The sequence below is a fragment of the Larimichthys crocea genome, chromosome XI (genome assembly GCF_000972845.2).
Source record: "Larimichthys crocea isolate SSNF chromosome XI, L_crocea_2.0, whole genome shotgun sequence".
Lineage (NCBI taxonomy): Eukaryota > Metazoa > Chordata > Actinopteri > Sciaenidae > Larimichthys > Larimichthys crocea.
Genome location: NC_040021.1, coordinates 11,888,218 through 11,907,121, shown reverse-complemented (window position 1 = coordinate 11,907,121; position 18,904 = coordinate 11,888,218). Strand labels below are relative to the sequence as shown.

Below are 18,904 nucleotides of genomic sequence, written 5' to 3'. Positions count from 1 at the left end.
CTTTTCACCCAAAAAGCAATGATTTGATCAAGCTAAACCCCTCATGGCAGGATTTTTGAACATGCCAAAGCCGAAGAGCAACACTCAGCATTTAAAGAGTTCGAAGTGTGTTTTCTTTTATTTTTTCTGAAGAAAGGAACGGATTACACAGTGTGTCTGCTCCAAGCTGAAATTCTTGTAGCATGTTTGGATAAATAGCTTAGTACCCAGTGGAAATCGAGCATTACTTCCAAGGCCTGGAAACACACCATTAACTATCTGCATCAATTTGTAGGGTTGTGGTTAATTAAAAAAAGAAAACAGTTCTCAAGGATCCACTGTGTGGAAGCTGGTTCTGGATGCTCTCAGAGTTTAAGGCAGTGGTTCTCATCTGTAGATGACCAGAGGAAACTGAATGAATATGATTTATGTTGTTCTGACCTTTATTTCTCTCAACTTGGATCCTTTTATTGGTTGCGCCAACTTTTTTTCAGCTTCTGAAATGGGTCCAGAAAAAGTTTGAGAACCACTGGTTTAGGCTGATGTCAGTATCTCTGTTCTGCTATTTCTAAATATGGTGACGTTTGTACCGGCCAACATAACCCGAGATAGCATGATGTCTGTAAACACAGTCCTACAAACACCTATAACTTAAGAAGTGAATGCAAGGACTAGTTCTACACTGCAGTACAATAAAACAATGTTGATTCTATATTTACATCTTGTACATAGATCATCATCTGACTAACTTTTTGACTGAGACATTGAACTTTAGCCTCATCTTGTATTGTAAGTTATGGTTATGGGTTAGCATTAGGGTTGTTCATCAGATCCAGCACATTGTCTTCAATGTTTCCAATGTTTCCAAACCTCCTACAAATTCCCGAGTGTCATATGGGATTGACAGGCACAGCAACAGTAACTTTAAGGGGTCAGGTCAATCAGCTGTCAACCCTAGAACTGCTACATAAATTACATTTCCCACAGTCGTTTAAATAGATATCATTTCCTCATAAAAATTAATTTGTGTTCCAGTTCTAATCAAAAACTTATTTTTCATTTTAACTTTTTCCACATCAGCCCCTACACAGCACACAAATTGTTTTTCATGCAAGTCACCAAAGCCCCAATCCCTGCAACACCACCCAGAAACACCTCACGCTGAAATATTAAATAGCAAATGGGAAGCGACAGTCTCACGAAAACTCAGCACTTTGTGGGGAAAAACAAGCTGTCAATATCAGCACCATGGAAGCACATGAAACCTGAAAGAGACAGAGAGACAGACAGTGACAGAGATGGAGAAACAGAAACAGAAAGAGATAGAGAGGACATGTTGACGTCTTTGTCTCCCTCACTGTGGGCTAAGGTGCTTGTCTCTGACAACACAATGTCGATCTATATCTAAAGTGGACGGCTGAACCAAAAGAGCTACAGTGTGTTGGTACCTGTGTTTGCCAAGGAGGGTCGCTTTGCTCCTGGACTCCACTTTGCCAAGTTTTTAACATGACTGTATCACAAGATTTTCTTCCTTCCAAGAGGAAAATACATTGTACAACCACAGGACACAGAGTAAATCAACATCCACACACTGTTTTTTTAATTTTTATTTTTTAATACATACAAGTGTGATCTACACTCAGTTGTGTGTCATCATTCACTATCGCAACACAGCCATCTGTTATGTATGACAACTGTTTGTATGTCAGACGTTCTGAAGGAGTTATGCTCTCTAATTTATTCACAAGGTTTTTGTTTTGCAAAAATGATCAAAAGACAATTCAGTGATTAACAAAGTAGAACGCATACTTTGGAGTCAGCGCACGAAAAGACAGTTTTTGAAGTCAGGAGTCAATATGGCTGATATTACACAAGACTCCTACACTTGCCTTGCTTTGTGGTGGGCGAGGGGGACAGATGAAACAACATTTCAAATGTCTTTTTTACTTTGATGAGACCCAACAACCAATACCGGAGAAGAATAAAGGCTTGGTCACACATGGACCATTGCATTAGTTTAGTCATCAGCTGTGTCATTCATGCCTCACAACAAATGGCTCATTTATCAGTCACTTACTAGAGAGTGACTAGTATCATTCATGTATGATTACAGCCTGGTGGCCAAGCTGAGCACATGAATGACGCAGGAGGCGCTGGCGTGAGTGCATCAGCAAAGTCAAGTTTTAAGATTTTATTTTCCTCTAATGTTGTACTGATAGGAGAGGGTGGGAGGTGGTGGGCAGGTTTAGGGGTCAAAGAGCAGAGCAGTGCCTTTTCAATAAATCAATAAACCCATTTAAATGGTCCAACTTCGGGTAACTTTGATATCCAAATACACCCGCAATGTGTGGCAGAACCATCCTCGTGAATGAATGAATGAATGAATGAATACTTTTAATTAATAATTGCACATATTTACATCTACAGGTTTAATGTTCTGGCCTTTCAAGAATGCATATTATAAAATAGAATTCATATATTACTGTATATAACCAATCAAACTGTTGCCCATTAAATAATTTGTTATTTGTTTTTTTTTCAGACACATTCCTCTTTTTATTCCTATTCATACACATCAGATTAATTGTGGTTTCATTTTTACTGTGATATGTTTGGAAGAGACTGGTCAATAAAGTTTTAAGAAGATACACTTTATTGATCAAGAATAAACCACACTGTCACAATCATTTCATGAGAAAAGGTGCAAATATTTGTGTATATTAAATAATACACATTCCTACTGTTCGTACAATTCATTATTGTAGTTTAAGCACATGGTTATTCTGTGAGAATAATTATCCAAATGATATGTTAAAAAAACAGAAGAGTTTAATAAAAATGTTTGTTTTTTAAATGCTGTGAATTTGATGGCTAGTCTGGGATATGTTGCATGTTCCCACATTGTGTTAAATCAAATGATGACACGGCAAACATGAACAGAGAGGAGATCAGGGAGCTGAGAGGGGCCCAGTTAATAAACAGGATAATTCTTGTAGCCTTTTTTTGCTGTTGGTGCCTCGTCATATGGATTCCCTCTGTGCCGGCGTTGCTATGCATTCCAAAATGAAACATCTGGGAATGGATAATTAGCTAGTGTGTGTGTGTGTGTGTGTGTGTGCGCGCACGCATGCATATCTGTGTTTGCACCCAGGTCACCTCCCCAATTCACATTAGACCACATCAAACAGCTGCATCTCAAGTCTGTGACACACTTCCATCAAAGGCAGCACACAGGAGAGAGAAATGTCCTCAGAAAGGCTCAATATGTTACGGTCGGGTTGCGTTCCTAAAGCAGGACAGCATATAAGCAGCACTATAAAGCATACACCGACAAGCGTACAGCTGTAAACAGAACCAGGTTTAAAAGAAAAGAAATACACAAGAGCTTTTTCAAAGGAAAATTCTCCCTATACATCAGCTATATGACAGAACATTCAGCTCAAAGATGTCTGTACAGCTTCAGAGGCTTGTATTTTCTTGGCTTTTCCTATTTTTTACTGTATTCGGCACAGTGTCTGTCTGTGTCGGAGTGCGAGACAAGGCGGAATTGACTTCAAACAGTCTTGTCCCATCGAACAACACATCACAAACCTGCCAGCACTACCTTTGAAGCACCCTGGATGGAGCATGCTCAGTGGCGCCCGGTCAATAAGTCGTTAGTGGAGGCTTTAATGGCAGTTGCTCACCTTGTGAGGCTGTGCACTGACCCAGACTCAGACCAGGGACCACCGGCACACTACCATGCACACAGCTTCAATTTACAGATCCAAAAGGCAAACGGGAGAGCATTGGATGAGAAGATCTCATGTCTGAGAGTAGCATGTCTTAGGCTTAGGATAAACACTATGCATACTGAAATTCAGGCACATAACCCCTGTGTTTGTACAGATTAAACAAACTAAATAAAATGTGTTTGTGAGCTTAAGAGGTGCTGTGAGGCATATGGTATAAGCTTTGGACAGAGATAGATTACTTTCCTCCTGTTCTCATCATGCAATGCCAAACTAACCGTCTGCTGTAGCTTCATTTACCATACAGACATTAAATTGGCATCAAAATTCAAGTTTGGAAGGTCTCACATATTCCTCCCAGGTAGATCAAGCTGTTAAAATCTTCTGAAAGATGAATCTTCTGAAAGATACTTACAGAAGCAGTCATGTGAAAATCGTTGACAAATCCTTAAATAGAACGGTTATGTCATCTAACCTTGCGATACTAGATTTGCCCCTGTGAAGTCCTCGCTGTGAAGTGCAATTCAAGGCCAAAAATGGAACAAATAAATAAATAAATACCTAATACTAGAACCAAGAGAGGAATAGCTTTAACCGGGTCAAGTCACGCTGTGTACACATTGTAAAAAAAACATTAAGATTTTTTAAAGTAAAAACTCACAGCAAGATCAGTAGGCATTCATAAGGCCTGAAGACCAAGAGAGAGAGAGAGATCAAACTCTCTTTGGATAGTGCATGGGCTGAGATGCTTCAGAAAGTCTGTTTCATGACTCCTCTGTGTGACCCACTCTCAGTCTGTCTGTGTTTTTACCTTCAATTCCTTATTTCTTTGCTTTCCACTCTCAGTCCTTTTACTCAATTTTCTTTGTTTTTCACCTTCTGTGTTTTTCTTTCTTTTTTTTGTGCCTCATTTCTCATCTTTCTTCTCTCAGTCTTCTTACCCAATTTTGCCAAGGCTGTTTTTGTTAGAGAGACAGAAAAAAAAACTCTGCCAGTGAGATGACAAACCACTTTGTCGCTCTCCTTTCCTTTATGTTTTCTTAATGTGGGAAAAGTGATGTAACGGAATGCAAATGTGTTTCTCTGCATGAAGAAATAAACATAAACAGCACACTGAATTATGTATTAACAAGTAGTAACATTAATTTTAAAGAGCAAAATGTCTTTCTCCATTACTCAAATGTTTTATGGAACGAAGAAATCATGAATATGTGTATGAACGCCACCTTTTCTTGTACAGTATGCGTCTTTTTAATCTTGTGTAAAGATAGTTTTGTGCAGTCGGGTCTTGTCTTAAATCATACAGTCATTGTGCAAATGGAGAAGAATGCAAATTTTTTATTACACTTTCCATTTTATACGGACAATGGGACCCACAGTCGAGTCACTGTTAATTAGCTCTTCAAACATAAGAGGATCTGGTAAAGGCAGACCCTGCCTGGAACAACAATGGCACACATCTTTTCTTCTTACTTTAATGGGATGCATTGGCTTGTATCCCTCCTTACTTTGGCAGTCAGATAAGATATTTCTGTGCTGACAGCCAACATGTTTGTAGGCTACTCAACCCTAGTGTAGTTTAAGCCAAGGAGCGGATGGTTGATTTGTGTTTATTAGGAATTAAACACTCTCTTGTATTTCAGATTAACAAATTCATCAAAAAGATTTTTAATGCTGCAGGAGTGTAGCACATAACAAATTACTGTAATGGAGATCTGAGGCCAGCAGCATAGCAGAGCCTCTTGCCCTTGATGTGTCACTCAGTTTCACTAGTTTTGCACTATAAAAAATACATTTTTTTTTTATTTGCTCATATGTGATGTTGCGTATGTTGATTGTTGCAGCTGCATTTCTTTATACATGTTGACCTTATAGACAAATATTTCTGAAATTTAGTGTAATTTCCATCTGTCAAGAGACCTAGCAGGTATAACTTTTACTGCATTCACCATTTACTTTAGCTTGTTAGCATGCAATTAGCAATATTGGCCTTATTATGACACTTTAGAGCATCATCAGAGTTATTACATTTTATCCTGATTGTAAATGAATGCATTAGATTTCATGGCAATCCATCCCAAAGTTGATATTGGGTCAAAAATCTACCTCCTGTGAAGTCAGGGGATCACCATTGTTATAAGGACACATCCTCTGGGTACCATGAATGTGAGGTGCCAAACGTCATGTAGATCCATCAGCTGTTGGCGAGATCTGGACCAAAGTGGCGGGCTGACCGGCAGACTAACATTACTATGCATAGAGCTGTAAAAATGTATATCAGAACTGCAAGTGAATTTTTAGTTTAAGTATTATTCCTAGTGTCAGCAATTTCAAAATCATTTGGCCAAACCACTGTCAGCTGGCTTTACTCTCAAATACTGCATGTACTAGTAGCAGAGCTTCTATCTTAAGTCCACCGTCATCCCTCTAACTCAAGATCCCTCTGTCCCTTGTCAATTTCCTCCGTCTCCACCAGCTTGTGTGAGTGAGTGACTGTGAGAGAAACTGTAATTTCCAGGGAGAAACGAAGAACTGGCTCAGTAACGGCACAGCCTCGGGCCTTACACACAGCTCCTTTACCCAATCCCCAAAGGAGCTGCCTGTAACCAGAACGATACCTGACAGCCGAAAAAGAAAAAGAGAGGCTGTGTAATGGTGGGTGGAGCCCAGTATCCAGTCACAGGATATTCACATGTTTCTCCATCCTTGAGCTCTTGTTGCAATGTACTCTAGGAAATAAAACTAAAATAAGACAGAACTGCTGGGATGTGTTATATAGGTCATTAATACAGCCCGTCATCCTCTGTGCATTGATCCAGAGGAGGCACATCATTAAGAGGCCATCGTCTCCACTTAAAATGTCAAAAATTACACAAAACCCAGCTTGCATTATGACTCTCCCTCACATCCTTCTCACACTTTTACAATTCAGTGGAGCCGAAGGGGGGAATAACTTAAATAATAAAAGTTTTAAGCATTTACATATAGACTTAGAGATGTGGTAACTTGAATTATGTGTTTCCTACAGCTACAGAGGCCTGTTATCTTTAACGTCAGATTAATTCATTAATTATTGTTTTTTAATGATAATTATTGTATGATATATATAATATATTATAATTACTGCAATCTCAGTCATCCCTTAAACCAGTGATTTCAAATCTTCTTGGTTTCCCTTTAGAAGGACAGCTTTGCTGATGTGTGACACCTTATCACAGGTTGTTCATGTTCATGATCAGTGAGAAATTTAACATTACTGGATTTTCCTGCTTAGATTGTTTCAATTTAATAATTCTAAAAAGAGGCAAAGCTTGGTCTTATAAAGAGGGGAAAAAGGAAAAAAATATCACGAAGAAAAGGACATAATTGTGTCAAATTAATTCCAAATGTGTTTTTTTCTCTTTTCTATCTTGTTAATCGACTCATATTTATCTTGCAATAGGAGAGAAGATTGAAAACATTCATCAACTAATTTTCACATTTATTACAAAGCAAAGTTCTATTGTATTCTTCTTTAATGTCACTGCAAATGTGTCTTGTATTTGAATTAATATATTTAATACAAAAGAGTATCACTATATGTCTAACCACCCCGCTGTGTTCTGCCAATGGGACTCACCAGAGTATTCTCAGACCCAGAGAGAGTAATCTCTTTTCTCATTTAAATATGGTGAAGGAAAAACAACATGGGGCGCCGTACCACTACAGAAGAGACAGAGTCCGAGTAGCAGTGTGTCGTTCATAATACCATGAGTGGCCTATCCCTGACCTCATGTACAGTCCACGATCATTAAGAGAAAGTACCAAGCTCCTCCAAACTACCCTGGTGTCAGGAGAAGAGAAATCTTCGCCCAGGCATCTTGTGTCCACGAAGATGTTCAGCTTCATTGTCGTTGCCCCATAGAAGTCTTTTTCTTTTTCATTTTATGTTGTGTGTTGCTCTGATTGTTGCTGGGATTATTTCTGTGCAACCTGTTCATTGATTCAGATTTAAGAGAAGTGGGACACAGACATTTTTCACTGTCGGACAACCTTCCGGCTTAAGAACCTTAAGAAACACACAAGGCGATCCGCTGCAGCTTCATATTATGCAATGTACCTGGAAGTGGCAGTGAATGCAATAAATGAGGTAGAGTCCTTAAAAGTTACATGACATTATTAGCCAGAGCAGAAGCCAGAGCAGCTCTGTGGGAGGCTCCTGTCATCACCCTGTAAAATAAGCAGACTGAGAAAAAACATCTTGTGCAAAACGCCAGCCCAAGAATCTGACCACCCTGACTCTCAAATAAGTTGAGTGGACCCCTGCTGGGTGGTGTGTTGGAATGACACCATCTGCAGAGGACTCTGAACGCCCCCGCATTGGACCTCAGCAGGGGGATTTGTGCTTACAAATGGATGCTATGGTAACTAGATGTGACTCTTCTGTGAGTTTTTGAACACCCATATCCAATGATACCTGCAGATGAATTGGGACCAGTGTGGGATAGCGTGTGTGTGAGAGAGAGGCTGGTTGGCACGCACCAGATATAAAGGACATTGTAGTTGAGATTATTAGGGATTCCCCATCCTGTCACCACCCACCTGCCACTTTCTTCAGGATTCCAATGTCAAAAGTGACTGCTCATATCGCTGTTTGCTCAACAGTTCACACCGATTGCACACATGCAAAGCTTGCAAGGAGACAAACGTCTGAGAGCACGGAGAGAGAACATAGAAAGACATGGACATGGAGACATGGAAGGCAGACAATGGGAGATAGTGGGATGAGTCAACACTGTACGGAGCCAGATCACAACACAGAGACAAACACCATCTGGAAGCCATATAGTGTCACCCTTGTCGTGTTGTTCCTCTGAACCTGAGATCTACCACAGGTCATTGTAATCAACACAATGATGCTGGAAGCCGATGTCCAACTGAGAGAGGAAACGGTGGCGGTTAGCACCCAAAATGTTGTGACAGCCAGGGTCGCCAGAATCCAATATTTAATCATGACTAGCTGTTACATTTGAATAGTAGGTCAACAGCTGGCTGGGATGATGAAGGGGGTTTTGAACATCTGCATAGGGCTGGGTTCAGAGCATGTAAGGGGTTCGTTTTTTCGATGCAGACTCCCCGGCTGTGGAAAACGACAGTGGTAAGGCTCAGTTAGAAAGTCCTCGGTCTCCTTCTTTCTTGCAACCTGGCGACTAAAAGCTCTCAGGGGAGCAGTCACTTTCAGCCCACTCGTTGCCATGGCGATTAAATGTCAATCAAGGGATGGCGGGGTTCTCTACATTAGATTTTACACCCACGCTCGCAGTCTCGCACTTCCCTTATTCAAGCTGAAAGGACTAGAGCAAATAAACATAAACACACGTGGGTGGAGTTCGCTGATCATGTCACGACGAAAATCATCCAAGCCGAAAGGATTTGAATTTTTTTATTTTTTTATTTTACACAGCAGGAAATAAAACATTTAGAACATGAAAATTATGTATTCACCTCAGATACTTTCCTTTGATTTGATTTTACACATATCTCTTATTACCCCCTCTTTATCCTTCTATATATATATATATTCCTACCTCCTTTTTTTCCCTGTTTTTCAATGTTTTCCATTCACTACCCCCCATCTCTCTCTCTCTTTGTTTCTATGGCTCAGACAGTGCTGTTGAGTCTCAGTGGTGCTGTGCGAAAGTGACCTCGCAATCGACTGCTAATACAACTGTCATCACTTGCTACTCGCCAAGGCCCACCAGGGTAGGTCTGGGAAAAGACGCAGAGGCATGAGAGACAGATAAATAGAAAGAGAGAGAGAGAGGGAGAGAGAGATGACTGTATAAGTAGATATGTGAGAGAAGATGGCAGAAAAGTAGAAAAACAAATAAAAATAGAGGCCCTGGAGGAGAGCAGTAAAATATGAAGCATAGGACTGAGAGCAAACAGAAGGATGGCAGATGAACACAGTGGGACAAAAGTTGTCAGTGGGTGAGCAAGGGCAGAGTAGGTTGCAGAGGCAGACTGCTCAGACTATCGTGAGTCACAGAGGTCATCCTGTGACAAGGCCGTACACTGTAGCATCATGGTCAGCAGGTCAGACAGGTTGATGTCTGAGAACAGACAATGTTTTCTACCTCACTAGACACAAGAGGAAGCACATGGGTGCCTGTGCCACATTGTAAAAAAAAACTAAACATATTCACTGATGTTCATTTGTCGTTTGATCAAATTCTACAACAGGATATCTTTCTTTTTGAATCTCAGTTGATAAAGTTGAAGGTGTTTTTAGAGCTTCTGTTTGCCCCCCAAAATCCAAAAGATTTCTTTAATTTACAATTTACATATTTTATTTAGCCATGCAGATAGTAGTGTTTTCATTGCTAAAATATACAATATACAGGTATATCTGAAATTTGTGACTGCACTTTCTCTTTCACTCTAATCTTCTCCATCATTTTCACTTTCCCACGCTGACAAAGTCCCTTTCATTCACAGATTTTGATAATAATGGAGCAATTTTTCTGCCCAATTAAATGTTTTCAATTTCTTTCAGACGGAATGACACTATTGAGCAATCCACCACCTCCACATCTCCACCATTACCTCTAGGATGTCAAAGGGATTCGGCAGTTTTTTCTCCAGCACAACCAACCAACCACCAGCAGCCTCTAGATTTCATGTGATACTGTCCTCTGATGGGCTACTTTTAAAGAACAGTCCAATCGCCAAAGCCTTCCTCTCTTGCTGACCTCAATGATTACTGTTAAAACTAAACTTCCCCTGATTTCTTCTTTTAAAATATATTTGGACGGGGGAGGTGTTTAGCTCAGTCGGTAGAGCAGACGCCCCATGTGTGAAAGCTCAGTCCTTGCTGCGGAAGCCCAGGGTTCAAATCCGACCAGTGGCTCTTTCCTGCATGTCACTCCCCACATTTCCATCACTCTTCAGCTGTCTCTATCCAAATAAAGCTTGAAAAGGCTTTAAAAAAATATATGAGCAGAGAGAGGGGTTGTGCTTTTGGTTCTTTCTCTCTGCACGGCTGGAGCTGAGTGTGTTTCAGATGAAAGCAGAGCGATGCCACTGTTCGGCAGCATTGGTGTGACTGGTCAGTGCTGGACTCCACTATAAATCTAGGTCACAGTTTCCAGCAGGGCATTACCTCATTAACAGTTCTCGATACACCCGGCTCTCTCACTACAGGCCCACAGACAGTAAAATATGTATGTCAAACCAAAAATACAGAGATTAAAACTTTAGGAATCTGTTGCAATAAGACGTTTTTAAAACATCAGGAATTTTTGATTTTTACCAAGCGCATAGCTGCAGATATGTAAAGAGCGGTAACTCTCCGTTTAATTTATCTGAACTTTCTCTGTTTTCAATTGTGGGGACTTCTGGGAACTGAATGATATGGAGGGAATCATGAAGTCTTTCATGCTCACTCTATTAATTAAGTTTTACCTTTCCCGCCATCCAACTCAATCAACTGATTGTGTTTACACCTTTTCACCTAAGCCAATAAGATTTTGCCAAGACCTCTCTGAGCAAATCATCTCACCGCTGCTAAACTGCATTTTCTGTGCTGCTCTCGTCTGTCGACCAACTGATGCGACCTACATCCACCTCCAGTTTTCATCAGTATCAGCAGTGCAATGGGTGGTCCTTCCAGTGAGCTCATCGGGGAATCCCGTTCCACTCAGATTTTCAGCTAGGCTTGTTGTTCACTCTTTCATCGCCACCACCAGTGTCTAGATTACCACTATAAAAGAATGTTGTCTAAAGGCTTGTATAGCCTCTGCCTTTGTCGGCAACATCTAACATACACATGAGTGGCAAGTCACTCCAGCCTTTTAAAGGCAACTGTCTTGGTAGATGTATCTCTTTGGGGCATTTTCTAAAAGTAAAATTTCAGTTTACAAGCAATGATTTATAGACATTTAAAAAAACACAGGCTGTAGAAATTCACTGCAGCTTTCTTGCAAATCCCCCAAAATGTTTGAAAATCCAGAAACTTCATCACAACAGCTTTATTTACAGATCACATGCTCTCCACCATTATCGCTCTGATCAGCAGGTCTGACACATGGAAAATGAAATGTCAGATTTTTTCGTTGTTGTAATTCTGACGGGCAGACGCTGTGCAAAGAGCTAATTAAAACTGTACAAGGAGTTCAGCGGCAAATAATTATTTGCATTATTATTGTACTGTCAGACGATCTGTTTAATAATTCTTAGTACAGAACAAATGAATTCAGAGTCTCTCTCTCAAAAAGCAGCAGACAGAGCGTTTTCACAACCTCATAATCAACTTCCACTGCAGCACTTTCCCATGATCTCTCCGTCCTCTCTCTGTCTTTGTCTTTCCCTCCTTCAATCACAAACACACACACACACACACACACACACACATACACACTTTTTTTTTGCTCTGGTATTTCCTCTCTATTGCACACAGATTTAGGAGGGGGGGGAAAATCCACAAGCTTTGATGTGAAGCATGTTAATGACTGGTTGGACATTTTGAGAAACCTTAAGCAAATTAATGTTTTGGCTTAATTAATTTCACAGTGTCTCTGGTAAGGACAGGTGTAAATGAAACCTGGCACATCAAATCATCAACAGTCCAAATCCAGGAGGGGAGCACACAAACACACACTGACAGCTGAAGTAGGAAAATGACTGTGCAGCTTTAACAGCTTTCGTTTTGGTGTGTTCACTAAATCAGTTATGTGCGAATATGCAAGTGGTGGAGTCATCATGGGCAAAAAAAGAACAAAATCTCATAAGACTCATTATTATTCAACAGTCATGTAATTATAGATGATATTCTATTCTATCCATAATTATCTATTATCTATATTTATATAATACATTTAAAGATATAATTGCCTTAAAGTCAGTTAAAGCTATTCAACCCAAACATTTATCTGATGTGTGCTTTGATAGGTCAAACTGCAAATACACAAATATTACATAAATCAAATCTGTTCTCTGTAGGGACAAAACCTCCCAAAAATCTAAATTGTGAAACTGCCGTTCTTTTTCCATATGACTCAAAAGTATCATTCAGTGTAGTTAATGAAAGCAAAGACTTAGATTCTACATGCATGTAAATGTAAATAAATCATAATCATTATCAAGGCTTACATACAGGGCCGAAGCAACCATTGCAATCAGTGAGGTCATGTCCTCTGTATTTTGGGGGATGTTGGAGTTTTATCAAATATTCTTGGTGGAATTCAGGTGTGAAAATTGTTATGATCAATATCCTGTGCTGTATCTGGCCTTGCATACTCTATAATAACATTTTGCTTTAAAGAAAATTGTCACATATTCAATCAACATAATTAGAACATTTGGCAAAACAATGTCACAACAAAGGCCACCACTGTATGGATTTTATGTTTGATCAAAAGCTTAGATTCAAAGTTAGTTCTTGACCGAGTGTTTTTCTGTCTTAATATACGATGTAGCCTCTAGGTGAACCATGTAACCTATGACCTGTAGGATATTTGATCAAAGTGATCAAAGCATCCTGTGTCTGGAGAAACAAACCTAATAGGGAACTGACGTAGCTCACAGGGAGAGGGAACCCCGACTTAAGTTTCCACATGAGACAATAAAAACGACAAAAAAAAAAGCATTATCTTTGTTCATTCCTGTCGCATGGAAGGATCATACATATATTCTGACAACTGGGCTCTATCTGCTGAGACAGATCATGTGATGATGATGAAAAGCTCCAGAACAGCTACTGAGTGTACACACCAAGTGCTTTTTTCACACAAATATAACATTTGTCAACGTTTATACCACTGCTTTCCTCACGTCTGTGCTTTCACTTTATTTAAATTATTACATAAAAATAATAGTCACTTTTAGGACGTATCTAAAAATGACAGTATGACCAGAAGGCTACTGGTATGTGAACATGTTTTATCGGACTAATATTGGATCTTTGAGGCTCATATCTATATCATTATCCAATTTTATTTATTTTTTTGATCTGCTGACAATACATCCTCCGAGTTTTTTACATAAACTTTTAACATAAAAAATGTTTTGACAAGAAAAACATTTGATTATTATAGAACAAGGTAGCGTGCTGAGCACAGGATTTTACAGTTGCAATATAAATTTGTCACAGCTTATCTTTTTGCTGATATACTTGCTTTAAGATAATATAGGCTGATATATTGCATATCCTGCCAAATATTACTCTAGCTCTAATGAAGACCAAGATTCAAAGCTTAACAAGGACATGAGGATTTCAGAGATACTATAGTGTTTGCCCTGTTTACACTAAATCCAAAAGTCTGAGAATAAAGATTGTAACGGTTTAAGGTCACCTTCATTGGCTGAACTGACAAATTAGTACAAATGGATTTGTGCTGAGGTGGGAGACATTTAAGGACAGTGAGGGACATCCAGACAACCCTTCCTCTATCCGTCCCAGTAGGTGCTAGATGTCTTGATGAGAAGCTACCTAAAGGTCTCATTTAAGGTGAAAATACCCCAGGTGCAAACTGCACATGCTGTAGGAGCATGAACTCAGCACAGTGCAGATTTTAAGCATGCTGTCAGCCTGTGGTGCATGACGGTGCTGCATATTGCGGCATGTTTTGTTACATTCACTTGTCTTCAAAGAGCAGAGATTTGTGCCCAGTGGGGAGGTGAGAGAGAGGAGAGCTCGACCATGCCAAAAAAGACAAAGACCGGTCTGGAATCTCTTGTGGCAGTGAGGGAAAAACACCAGACAGGGGAAATAATAATAATAAAATAAACAACCTTTTCTTTTTCAATATCAAAAAAAGTCCCAAATAAATCAATAAACACTCAAATATTTGACAGTGCTGCTTGATTTTGTATTCCCAATGATATTTCTCCACGGTACAGACCAAAGAAAGTCCTCTGCTGTCTTTTTTTTCCATTTTTTTTATGGTTGTTGTGGGTTTTTTTCACCTAGCACCCGGATAAATGTTAAGCTTATTTCAAAAGGCTCCGTGATTACACGTCCCGCTAATCTTGGCGCGTTCTACATAAAACTCCACAGAGCATAAATCCATTTATTGCAAAATGTGAGGGCAGGCAAACACATAAAGAGAGGGTTGCTGACACTTTTCAGGTTGAAAACGGCAACTTTATAAAGACAGCAAGCGTGAGGAAGTGTGTTTTCCTGCCACTACTCATTGAGGTTAAAAATGTGTAAATTAGCAATATGGCTCATCAGGAATGCGGCATGTGTGGGTGAGAGAAACAGACAGACATAGAGAGAGAGAGAGAGAGAGAGAGAGGAAAAAGACTGTATGAGGTTTTTCTCCTCGAGTCGAAGAAATATTCTAAATAGCAAATAGTCTTTCCTTAATTAAAGATTAGACGCACACTGCTGGCTCCATTTGTTTTTCTTACATAATTTATAATAGCTAAATGTGTTAAGTAAATAAAATCAACAGCTCTCGCTTTGAAAAAAAGATATTTATGGTCTACTTTTTGTTGTTTCTTCCAAACCTGTAATCCATATTGAGGCAGGGGAGTCGCAGTGGCAGTTTTTAAACTGTTATGTCCCTTAAAGGAATACTGGACTAATCCACTCAGACACGGTGGCTGAAAATATCTCACTGACTCCATTTCATCCTGAAACTACTGCAGATGAAGTGGAACAATGTTCATCTATGTCTTGAATCCAAACTGACAAGTCATACGGTATAAAAATATACATTGCATACTAGAAATCCATGTGTGTGTTTTTTTATGTCATGTCATGGATATATTATTTTATCATGGAGGAAATGGCACTGTGTGTGCTAAATGCAATCAAGGCTGTGTGCATGCAAGCATAACATTTAGACCTTTCTTGATGTTTATTTTGATTTGATTTTAATTCACTGTTTTAAGCAGTCACATCAGGGATATCTGGACCCACATATGAACTTACATCCTGTCCTAGTTGAACATTCTCTGTCTCCATAGACTTGGCCAGACATTATTTAATGTTTTTAAGTCTCTTATTATTTTTATGATGATGACACACTGTTGTATTTCTACATCTTGAGTATAACCCAACAAGTTTTTTGTTTTTTTTTGTCGGTCCAGATATTGTTAATATAATTGTTATAGACAATTACTTTAATCAAATTGTCCTGCCTGCAAATAATCAGATCCTTCCTTCAGCCTAAAGAAGAAGATGTTATGTTTGTCTCAATCTCAACTCCAGCTGGTCCAAAACTTTATAAAAAACGAGACGTAGGTCACACATTACTCTAGTTTTATGTTTTCTCTTACAGGAGTTGCTGTGCCCTTCAAGTTGTTCAAAGGTCAAGACTGAAGACTACAGTTGTTGGATGTGGTTACTTCTTGACCAAGGAACAAAATGACTTCCACTAATGAGGATCTAAATCTGTAATGATCTAATTAACAGTGTTACACCATGTCTTCCTGCAGAGCCGAACTTCATGGCAAAGCATCAGATGTTTAACACCGTACCGTACGAGATGCTTCTTAGCACTCATCGGAGCATAAGGCAAAAGAACATTCGCACCTCCTATGCATGCAGTCACACACACATATTCGCATACGTGCATGCGTACATACACAGTTACACGTATACAGTATAAGTGAGAGGCAGATGGCTGAAGTTATAAGTGCCAGTGTTTTTTTTCTTGCGTGCGTGTGTGTGTGTGTGTGTGTGCAGGATATAAGGGCAAGTGACACGAGTCATCAGTGAGCTCTTGTTGTTTTTGCCTCAACACACAAACATACTGACCACTGTATATTTAAAAAACCCTGCAGGGCCTGAAGCCGTCAGGCTGTTGTTGATATGTATTCACTCTGAGGCCAAATCCAGACAGCGAGTGAGGCTGAAATGGACACAAAACAAGAGATAAGAGAAGGTAAAGACGGAGGAGAGATGGAAATGGGAAGGGAAAGAGCAGATACAGACAGGGGGACATGAAGAGGTACAAGAGTCAGAGAAGAGAAAGAAAAAAATAACCAGGAAGCAAAGAAAATAGGTCTGAGTGTCAACATCTGAAGCACACTTGGTGTGGACCCATTCCCTGTCAGGCCTGAAGAGGTGGTGATATGTGCCACCTAACTGATCACTGTTGGACTCCTGAGCTGATGACCTCTGTCTGTTGTGATGCTCTCGGGTCCCCCTTGAGAACCTAATTTAGCTCTCCTCGGCCCGCCACCGTCAAGGAAAGAAAGGAAAAACCCACCCAGCCACAAACATAAGCAAAAGGAGGAAGGACGCATGAAGGACAGTGATGGACTGCTGCGCAGGAGGCCTGAATATGGGCTGTCCTAAATATGATGAGGCCCCAAAACATTATGTGGGCCAGATCAGATCTTAGAGGAAAAGCGTGAACCAATATGAATTCGAAACAGCGTGACGCCAGTTTGTAGCTGCACTGTAAAACAAAATACGCTTATTCATGGGAAGATATTTAACATTGTTAAATATGTTGCTGGAGCCAGATGACTGGTTAACTTAGCTTAGCATAAAGACTGGAAACTGGGGGACACAGCTAGCCTGGCTCTGCCCAGCCTGGCAACCTCCAGTGTGGGGAAATGAAGCAAATGCGGAAGTGTAAGACCTTGGTGCATGTTTGTGTTTGCATGTTAAAAAAATTCAGAAAAAAACAAAACAAACTACACCAGCATATTTGACTCTTGTCACAGCGTTTGCATGATTTTGTCATCGTTTTCCTCTCATTCGCATATTAACATGGTGACACCCCGCTTAGTGAGCTGAGACAGCATGCACACTCTGCACAACGCCGCCGATCTCGTGGAAAGGAGGAGTGTGCTCTTCTGACTTTGCGCGCGGCGTATCTTCATATAGCTCATTTCTCAGTGAGTGTAACAGCTCACTAAGCAGGGTATCACCATGCAAATATAAGGCTGGGAATGGGAGACGGCTGCGAAAAAAAACCCTGCGAGTGTGACGCCGCGAGAGGCGAGAAAAAAACTAACGGGGCTGTTCAATTATTTATAAGCAGAGATTGTCTGTTTATCAAACTGACGCCTGGAGCGTCAACCATGATTAGACTCAAACAATGGTGGTCTTCTCTGAGCAGTGCTGATGCAGCTTCTAAGACACAACCCAGATATGAATAAAACACAACGAGCATCAAAGTGTGAGTGTGTGAGTGTGCCAGTGTGTGTGTGTGTGTAGATCAGATCACGTCACATATTATGTCTTAAACAATTAAACTGTGTTCTCTTTCATTGTATATGATTGCAATACTATGTTGAAAAGGATTCGTTAAATACAAGTGTTATGGATTTTTTAAAGACACACTTCTTATATTTGCTCAAAACTAAATTACAGTGTGTTATAAACTGTTATAATTGTTTATATACTTCTTATGAATGCTGGATGGATGAGAGTTGTGAGGTTTATTGTTATAATTTATTATACATTGCTCCAACATGAGTCAGTATGGTAGGGTGCTAACAAACTGTAAAGCATTCACAAGTGCAACTTAGGATATGCCATTAGATAAAACTTAATGTAATTATTAGGACAATTATCTGTATTTGACGACTTCTTTTCTCCAAATTTCAACCAGCGAATGTCCCTCACGTTGTGGTCCTTGTCACAGCGAACTCTCCAAACTGCACGACAGTCACGTGACTCTTCTCAGCAGCTTCTCTAAAAGTGACAGCAAAGGACAAAGTTCATGCGATGTCCCTGGATGCCACGCGCCTCTGCCCTCGCAAAAGAGCAAGAGACAACTGGGTTCCCTCCACTCACAGTATATAAGTAGTGGACAGTGCTTTCAGGTCTGTGAAGTGTCTTAAACTTGCATTTTTTTTTTCTCATGGCCAGTAGAGGGCAATTATATTGAGTCTTATGGTGAAATGAGCCTACCTTCACTTGATTTATTACGTCCATAAACCATTTTGTAATCGGTTTATGGTCTTATTTGCTAGTTTCAAGTCTTCTTCTATGTAGCATGATGTTCATAAACATCGTAAACCAGGGTATGCTTTAGGTTTTGGCTACCTTGTGATGGACCAGGCTCACACACTCAGATCAAACTATAAAACTAGGCAGTGCTGATCAAATATGAATCAAAATTCTGTTACTGCATTGGCTATTTCTGGCCTGAAATGTTTTAAGAAACGTGTTTTAATGAAGAGTTTAGTTGTAATATGATAATGATTTGTGACTAGCTATTTCTTCAGCTTGAAAACAGATTCAAAAC

General features: G+C 39.8%; 1 protein-coding gene across 2 annotated transcripts in view; it reads right to left on the bottom strand.

The window, feature by feature from the left end:
• xkr6b (XK, Kell blood group complex subunit-related family, member 6b) overlaps window positions 1-18,904 on the bottom strand; it is a 48,515-nt gene that overhangs the window by 19,216 nt on the left and 10,395 nt on the right. The gene's annotated exons all lie outside the window — the stretch shown is intronic.